A 9,953-nucleotide genomic window follows, 5' to 3' on the forward strand; every position below is an offset into this window, starting at 1 on the left:
AAAATTAGCAATTTTGATGCTATCACCTCTCGCTATTACAGCTTTACATGCTCTTGACTGACAAGTATTTTAACTTTAGTAACTATGGCATGCTAGAGTTAGGGTATAAATTAGGGATATTAAGAAATGTTCATAAATATAATATTATGCTAGATTTTTGATGATGTTAGCTAACTTCATTTTTGGGACCTTGTAATTGAGAACCCAAACAATAAGCTTACTTGTTGGGTTCAAGAAAAGAGAGTTCTTGCATATTTGAGCAGGAACAACCTCAATAATGAAGTGCCTCTCAACTATCTTCCAATCTTTGAGGCATAATATAACTGAGGTAACTATTTCTGCTGTAATCTCTTCTCCACCCATTACTTCTAAAGGACCAGAGGCCATAGCTGTACTAGATATTGCACTGCTTCCCTATTAGGCATTGGATAAAGGTAAGTTTTAAATTTCTCCAACATGAAGTCAGTGATATTTAGACTTAACTTTACCTGATTCTTTGATTTAGTGATCCAAATAGAATTCTGGACACTTGTTTACAAATGCCTATTTGATTAACATCTATTCTTTCAAGTAAATGTATTGTTAGGTAATGAATACAACACATGGGGTGAATGTGTTTTGGATATTTTTAAGGCTTTTTGAATGTTTGTTACTAGGTTAATAAAGCAGATTTGAAATACAGTAATATTATGTTAGCTGAAATAGAATATGCACACAATATTTCAAAACTCACTTAATTTTGTATTAAAATCAAGCTAGTGTTTTGCTACAAATCTTGGGTTCTTTGTAAGTAACAAACTCAGCTTCTTCCTTGAGAGAGTATAACAAAACTAGATATATTTTTACAACTAAAACAAAGGACCAATGTTTACTTTATAGATTAGTAAAACACAGGTTTACACAACATATAATACAATGTACTAAACCCAAATTTAAGTTATCTCTAAAGCTTTTCATTTCTGGTTTAGTAAATCTTTGCATATCTTATAGATCTGTGACTTCCTTTGTCTGTTAATCTTGGCCTTTGATCTTGCACTCTTCAAGCTGCTTTTGTAGACTTTTCAATCTAAGTGATTAGATCGTTTGTTGATTGATAATCTTAAATATTTAAATTGTCTACATTCTGTACTTGAGTTTCATATCGAGATCCCCAATTTGTTGCATAGAGAACTGACATCTCGATAAGTATAATGGTTTATCGAGATCTCTTAGTTCTCTATATGTGTCTTTGACTTGTCGAGGTCTCTGAGTTCTCTATAAGTGAACTTGGCTTGTCGAGATCTCCAAAACTCTGCATGTAGAAATGACTTGTCGATATCCTGAGATCTCTATAGGCATTTTGACTTGTCGATATCTCTGAGATCTCTAATGAGAAAATTGACTTGTCGATATCTCCAATCTTATATCTTCATTTTGACTTGTCGATATCTGTGAGTTCTCTAATGCATAAATGACTTATCGATATCTCAGAGATCTCTATATACATTCTGACTTGTAGATATCTCTGAGACCTAAATGATAATTTGACTTGTCGATATATCCAATCTTCATGTCTTCATTTGGCTTGTCGATATATCTGAGACTTCTCTATAAGCTATTTTGGACTTCTCGATAAGTCATTCTAGAGTTCTCGAATAACTTCTTTATATGACTTGATATGTGACTTGTAGATATCTTGACTTAAACCATTTTTCCTAAAACATATTTATTCAACTCCAAGTTTCTTCACCTTTTCTCTGGCATGATCTTGTTGATCTTCTTCCAGAGTTTATTCTTAGGCTTGAGACTGTTTACCAAAAAATTTCCAGTATGATCTTTGACATTTTTACAAACTCAACTAATACAATACAGATTTAGACTATCATACAACTAAATATTAGGGTTGTCAATCTGACTTAGTCTTGTTATAGTACAGGCATGATTTGCACAACAACCTCCCCCAATTTGTGAGAAGATTGCTTATCATAAATTCATGCCTAATAACAAGACTAACCCCAAGTTGCAATGAACAATAAAAGATTACATAAAAATTGACAGAAATACAAGTACAACTTTTATACATTGAGTAATTGCATGAGTTTGATAAGTACATTCATTACATGAAATCCTCATAGCCTGGCTCCTTTCTAATAAGGTCCTCATAATTTACTAGCACTTCGACCTCCTCCATGATTTTAGTTCCTATTAGAGCTTCCACAAGCTTGAGCCACTCATTCAATGAATAACCATTCAAGTAACCAACTCTAAATCTTGAGAATCTACCAACTTTTATGTTGAGAAAGTGTCCATCCTTAGAAATTCTGCTCATCCCCTTTGCCTTGAGCTCATTTGATCTTTATTCAAGTCTTGCAATTTTTCTGCATATTTTCTATCTTTTTCTTCCTTTTCAGCCTTTTCTCTTGCATTTCTTTCATCCCTTTCTCTTATCCATACACACAACGCAGCCTTCCAAGCCCTTGTAATTGTCTCCTTATCCTTCATCAAGCTAATCACTCTTTTAAATTCTGTGGCTGAAAGTGTATCCATTAAGTTAATGCCAAGTAGTGTGAAGGTACCATCCTGGTAATATATATTTTGACTTCTAGATAAGATACAACCCAGACTGACTATTTCTTCAGCTGGTTGTTGAAAGTAGTCATCATCTATAATGCACCAGTTTAATGGTAGAAAATCAGTCTGATCATAGCAATTCCAGATAGCCCTTTCTTCAACTTGTAGTTTCTTTGGTTTTCCTCCCAACAGCCTTGTAATGAGTTTTGATTGATGGCTTAAATGAAGGGTAGGTTTGATATTTTTCTTCAGAGGGGTGTTGCTAGAAGTGATTGGTAAGTTTGAGTAGTGATAAGTGGAATTTATATCCACTTGGAAAAGCTTCATATCGCTTAAGTTGGTGGTTTGGACTCAAGTATTTGTATTTTTGATGTGTTTTTGTGTTGATTCGTTGAAGGCATTAGTCGGAGGTGAAATTGAGCTTTACATTGATTTTATGCTAATAAGAGGTCAGGAATGGAATTGCGGAAGATTGCACAAAGATTGGAGTGCCAAAGCAAGAAGCTGCAGAATTTTTCCAGAAAGCAGGCGCGCCCGCGCCATGAAGGAGCGCGCCCGCGCCATGTTTTCCAGGGAAGAAGCGGCCCGGGCTAGGAAGCCGCGCGCCCCGCGCCATAATTCTACTGCAGAATTCTGTTTCTACTTTGATTTGGTGATTTGAAGAGTCCAGGTGATCCAGGGGCTTATATATAATGAAAATAATATGTTTTTAATAATAAGGAACCCAGGGAGAACATTAAGAAAACCTAGAGCGCATGAGATGTCTAGGAAAAGAAAATATTAGTTCATTCTTTTGTATTATTCGATTTAGGTGATACTTTTGAATGCTTGTTTTATTCTTGTTCTAAACCCTAGTACTTTATATATTCTTACGTAGTATTTTAAACTTATTTATTACCATATTTTCATTGGAACCCATGGTGATGATGCGTTCGATCATGAACTAATCGTTGTCATGGGGTTCTAGCGGATTTATTTATGGATTTCAATAATTGATTGTTTAAAATCTTAGTGTGTGGTGATTAATGATTCCTAGTTTGGTTGTGCTTATTCGTTTTTGATGCGTAGCTAATATCTAAGATTGTTTGTTAATCTCTATTGAAGCGACACTGAATATAGTGGTTTAGAACTTGCCATGCTAGCATAGGTTTATGTATGAATTGACATGCATGATTCGTGGTGTAATTTTAACCATCTTACACACCCTATGTAATCATAATAGATAACTTGTTCTTAAACCGTTATGTTTTCAAATCTTATAGACATATAGGGTCTAAGCATAATTGGTGTCTATTTGGCTTCTATCTTGATTGTGGATGCTCAGTAGTAGGGTATACATATATCGAAAGATAACGTATACTAATTTCGTGTTATCTGATTAGTTATCATCACCATTGCATACTATTGATAAAGACATAAACTTTGAATGAAGTATTTATTGAAGTTAGAATCCCATATTTTATTCTCATATAAGTAATTCACTTTTAATCTCTTATTTAATGCGTGCTAGTATAATCTCTTAAGTAGTTAATTAACTCGAATTTGTTACTTGTCTTAGTTTTGAACGATAATCATACATTGTTGCATAAGTGCATAATCTGAACTTAACCTAAACCAATCTCTGTGGGAACGAACTTGACTTAAATCTTATACTACTTGTGATCGCGTACGCTTGTGTGCATTTTTCACGTGTATTTTTCTGCGAACAAGTTTTTGGCACCGCTGTCGGGGATCAATGTTAAATTTAGTTTATGTGCTTTTCATCAGTGGTCGTTAAAGTTCATTGACTTGGATTCTTTATCTTACAAGGTTTATTTGTTAGTGTGTTTCAGGTACTCTAGAGAGCTTGTATGCGAACACATTCTCAGTCTCGTAAGGAAACAATTGGGGATAAGGAAGTTGAAGATTTGGAAAAAGAAGTTTTTGAAGAAGTTGAAAAAGTTGAAGAAGTAATCATTGCAATGGGAGAACCAAGTAGCAGCAACAAAAGCATTGATGGATTATTCTTAACCAAAGATCAATGACATTCAATCTAGCATTGTCAGGCCAACTATTGCAGCTAATACCTTTGAGATCAAGCCTGGCATAATTCAGATAGTGCAGAGTTCAGTCCAGTTTGGGGGTGCTCCAACGGAAGATCCCAATATGCACATTAGGGATTTTATCGAAAATCTGCGACACTTTTCAAGTTCAATAATGTTTCGGAAGATACTGTGAAACTGAGATTTTTCCTATTCTCTCTGAGGGATAGAGCTAAGAGCTGGTTGCACTCTCTACTACCAGGTTCTATTGCGACATGGGAGGATCTTGCTCATATTTTTTTACTAAATTCTTCCCTATGACAAAGACAGCTACAATCAGGAATGCTCTTACTCAGTTCGCGCAACAATATGGTGAATCTTTATGTGAAGCTTGGGAGCGCTATAAGGAGATACTTTGGAAGTGTCCTCATCATGGAATGCCTGACTGGATGGTGATCAGTTACTTTTATAATGGTCTGGGAGCACAATCAAGACCTATGCTCGATGCAACATCAGGCGGAGCCTTATGGGCTAAGAGCTATGAGGAAGCTTATGAGCTGATTAAGATGATGGCTGTGAATGAATATCAGAATCCAACTCAGAGACTACCACAAGGCAAGGTAGCAGGAATTCTGGAGGTGGATACAGTTACGGCTATCGCTGCTCAGCTAAAGGCGTTAACTATGAAGGTCGATTCTCTGACCAACTATGGTGTTCAACAGATAATGAGTGTTTGTGAGCTTTGTGTAAGATCACATGCGACAGAGCAATGTGCTATGAATCAGCTCAGTTTGTGAGCAACTTTTAAAGATCGCAACAACCTGTTCCTGCTACTTATCATCCTAACAACCGCAATCATCCTAACTTCAGCTGGAGCAATAATCAGGGTGGTGTGCAACAGTCACAACAACCATACCAACAGTTTGGAAACAAGCAATTCAATCCTCCTGGTTTTCAACAATAGTATACACCAAGGCAGCAATTTCAGCCACAGGGAATGCAACAACAATCTCATGGAGGTGCCGGTCAATCTTCTAATGAAAATCTGAATTAGAGGAGTTGAGGCTTATGTGCAAGAGCCAAGCAGTTTCGATCAAGACTATAGCGAATCAAATAGGACAAATTGCTAACGCCCTATTGAACCGACCTCAAGGAACTCTTCCAAGTGACACAGAGGCTAATCCAGGCAAGAGAGAAGTCAAAGAACAGCTTAAGGCAATCCCCCTGAGGTCAAGAAAGGTCACGAGCCCCCAAAATCATCACAACGAAGATTCTGAAAAAAAATTCCAGAAAGAGAGCACGCCCCCGCTCTATAGCAGTGCGCCCGCACCCTCCCCAATTTCAGAAATTAAATTTTGGCTGATTCAGTTGTACAGAAAGGTGACGAAGCAGAACCGAAGAAGAAATCTGTTGAAAACACTCCTCCTGAACAAAATACAGGGGATAAACAAGTCTACCCTCCTCCTCCATATCCTAAAAGGCTTCAGAGGGAGAAGTTCGACAAGCAGTTTGCAAAGTTTTTGGAAGTTTTTAAGAAGTTGCACATTAACATACCTTTTTCGGAAACTCTAGAACAGATACCAAGCTATGATAAGTTCATGAAGGGTTATCTATCTTGGAAGCTAAAACTCGAGGAGTTGGAAACCGTTGCTCTAACGGAAGAGTGCAGTGTTGTGCTGCAACAGGAACTTCCTCCTAAACTTAAAGATCCAGGAAGCTTCACAATACCGTTTACCATTGGAAATCTATCTTTCGAAAAGATTTTGTGTGACTTGGGAGCTAGCATCAATCTGATGCCATTGTCCGTTTTCAAGAAACTTGGTCTTCCTGATCCAAAACCGGTAAACATGTCCTTGCAACTGACTGATCGTTCCATCACTTATCCATGAGGAGTAGTGGAGGTTGTCTTGGTTAAGGTGGATAAACTCATCTTCCCTGCTGATTTTGTCATTCTGGACTTCGAGGAAGATAAGAAGATTCCCATTCTCTTGGGAAGATCATTCTTAGCTACAGGCTGAACTCTGATCGATGTATAGAAGGGTGAACTTACTATGAGGGTTCAGGGTCAGGACTTGACTTTTGATGTCTTCAATGCAATGAAATTTTCTATTGATGAAGAGGAGTGCTTGAAAGTAGAGTTGGTCGACTTTGTAGTGACTTCGGAGCTTGATCAAATGCTAAGGACTGATGCCTTAGAGAGAGCCTTCATAGTGGAATCTGATAGTGAAGATGAAGAGGGGCAGAGCAGCTGCAGTATTTGAATGCTTCTCCATGGAAAAAGAGTTTGGATTTTCCATTCGAGTCTCTTGGATTAGCAGAGTTGAAGAATTCTCAGGAGCGTCTCAAACCATCTATTGAGGAAGCTCCCACTTGAGCTCAAACCACTGCCTGATCATTTGAGGTATGCTTTTTTAGGCGATACATCTACTTTTCCTGTTATTATTATATCTGACCTTTCAGGTAGTGACGAAGACAAGCTTTTGAGAATTCTGAGAGAGTTTAAATCAATAATTGGATGGACTATGGCAGATATCAAGGGAATCAACCCTTCTTATTGCATGCATAAAATTCTGCTTGAGGAAGGAAGTAAGCCTACAGTTGAACAACATAAAAGACTCAATCCTATCATGAAAGAGGTTGTGAAGAAGAAAAATCTTAAATGGCTGGTAACAGGGATCACCTATCCGATTTCTGACAGTTAATGGGTAAGCCCGATGCAGTGTGTGCCTAAGAAAGGAGGCGTTACAGTTGTTGCTAATGAGAAGAACGAGCTCATTCCTACTCGGACAGTCACATGGTGGAGAGTATGCATGGACTATCGAAAGCTGAATAAAGCCACCAGGAAGGATCACTTCTCACTTCCATTCATTGATTAAATGCTTAACAGGTTGGTTGGTCATGATTATTATTGTCTTCTGGATGGGTACTCGGGCTATAATCAGATTTACATTACCCCAGAAGATCAGGAGAAGACCACGTTTACTTGTCCTTTTGACACTTTCGTTTTCCGTCGAGTTTCTTTCGGACGTTGTGGTGCATCTGTGACTTTTCAGATATGCATGATGGTCATATTCCCAGATATTATTGGTACTAATGTGGAGGTGTTCATGGATGACTTCTCTGTGTTCGGGGAGTGCTTGCATAATCTTGGTTTAGTGCTGAAAAGATGTGTTGAGACCAATCAAGTTCTCAACTGGGAAAAATGTCACTTCATGGTGCAACAGGGTATCATTCTTGAGCACAAGGTCTCTAGCAAGGGTCTGGAAGTGGATAAGGCCAAGGTGGAGGTTATTGAAAATCTTCCTCCACCAATCTCAGTTAAAAGAATCCGCAGTTTTCTTGGTCATGCGAGTTTTTATCAGCGATTCATCAAAGACTTCTCCTAAATCTCTAAACCCTTGTGCAATATGTTGGAGAAGGATGTTCCCTTCAAATTCGATGAAAAATATCTAGCTGCTTTTAAGAGCTTGAAAAAGAGTTTGACTATAGCACCTGTTATTACTGTATTTGATTGGAATGAGCCCTTCGAGATGATATGTGATGTGTGATGCTAGTGATTTTACAGTTAGAGTTGTTCTTGGCCAGAGGACGAAGAACATATTCCATGTGGTTTACTATGCTAGTAAAACCCTTAATGGCGCTCAGCTGAATTACACTACTACTGAGAATGAGCTTTTGGCGATTGTCTATGGTTTCGAGAAATTTTGATCTTATTTGCTTGGGATAAAAGTGACAGGTTTTACTGATCATGCTGTTATTCGATACTTCGTCTTGAAGAAAATTTCAAAACCTCGCTTGATTCGATGGATTCTATTGCTTCAGAAATTCGATCAGGAAATCAAGGACATGATAGGTACATAAAATCAGGTAGCGGATCATCTCTCATGACTGGAAGATCAAGGTAAAGCTTCACACGATAAGACGTTAATCAATGAATCTTTTCCCGATAAGCAACTTTTTGCGGTGCAAGAAGACGAACCATGGTTTGAAGATATTGTGAACTATCTTGTGAGTAATGTCATTCCCTAGAACTCTCTTATGCTCAAAGGAAGAAGTTTCTACATGAGGTGAAGTGGTATCGATGGAATGAGCCGTTCTTGTTCAGACAGGGAGCATATCAAATTATCAGGAGATGCATTCCGTATAGTGAGACGAAGGGTATTTTGCGAGATTATCATGCCACTGTGTATGGTGGTCATTATGGTGGAGAGAAGACAGCTGCCCATTTTCTTCAAGCAGGATTTTTTGGCCTACTTTGTTTAAAGATGCTCATCAGTTCGTGTTAAGATGTGATCGCTGCCAATGAGTTGGAAATATGTCCAAGAGGGATGAGATGCCTCTTAATGTGTTTCTCGAAGTTGAGATTTTCGATGTTTGGGGAATCGACTTTATGGGGCTATTTGTCTCGTCATGCAATAATCAATATATTCTTTTGGCAGTGGATTATGTGTCTAAATGGGTTGAAGTTAAAGCTTTGCCAACCAACGATGCTAAGGTGGTGATAAATTTTCTTCATAAGCAGATATTCACACGTTTCGGTACTTCAAGGGTCATAATCAGTGATTAGGGATCGCATTTCTGCAAGCACAAGTTCACTGCATTGATGGAAAAGTATCATATGAATCATCGTGTGGCCACAGCTTATCACCCTCAAACTAATGGGCAAGCTGAAGTCTTTAATCGAGAGATCAAGCGAATCTTGGAGAAAGTTATGATTCCGTCAGGGAAAGATTGGTCTTTGAAGCTCGAGGAAGCTGTTTGGGCCTACAGAACACATTCAAGACTCCTCTAGGCATGTCTTCTTTCCAGATGGTATATGATAAGGCGTGTCATTTGCCTGCGGAGTTAAATCATAAAGCGTATTGGGCTTTGAAGAAACTGAATCTTGACATGGCAGCTGCTGGAGAGAAGAAAATGCTTCAACTTAATGAACTCGACGAGTTCCGACTACAGGCTTATGAGAATAATAAATTATACAAGGAGAAGATCAAGAGATGGCATGATAGGAGGTTAGTGCACAAGTCATTTTTTCCTGGTCAACAAGTTCTATTATTCAACACGTGTCTTCGATTTTTTCCAGGAAAGTTTAAGTCAAGGTGGTCAGGACCGTTCATTGTCAAAATCGTGTTTCCACATTGAGCTGTGGAAATTTTTGCTAAGCATCCGGATCAGGCGTTCAAAGTAAATTGTAACACCCCCAGATCCGGGGTCGGGGATCCGGGTTGTCACGGTCTTTCTTTCCACAATATCACTTCACTTAATTAATAAAAATAACCTTATGCTGTGACCCCACACTAACACACACCACAACCCGTTATAGTCTCAGAGATGAAATTGAAATAAGTACAAGTCTTTGAATCCACAATTTAAAATTATTACAAC

General features: G+C 38.1%; 1 non-coding gene across 1 annotated transcript; it reads right to left on the reverse strand.

Moving 5' to 3' along the window:
- Positions 1-4,903: 4,903 nt before the first annotated feature.
- LOC141694411 (small nucleolar RNA R71) lies at positions 4,904-5,010 on the reverse strand. The gene has a single exon (XR_012563720.1). It is a non-coding gene; the product is annotated as a small nucleolar RNA R71 (small nucleolar RNA).
- Positions 5,011-9,953: the final 4,943 nt, after the last annotated feature.

This window comes from Apium graveolens, chromosome 10, assembly GCF_009905375.1.
Source record: "Apium graveolens cultivar Ventura chromosome 10, ASM990537v1, whole genome shotgun sequence".
NCBI lineage: Eukaryota > Viridiplantae > Streptophyta > Magnoliopsida > Apiales > Apiaceae > Apium > Apium graveolens.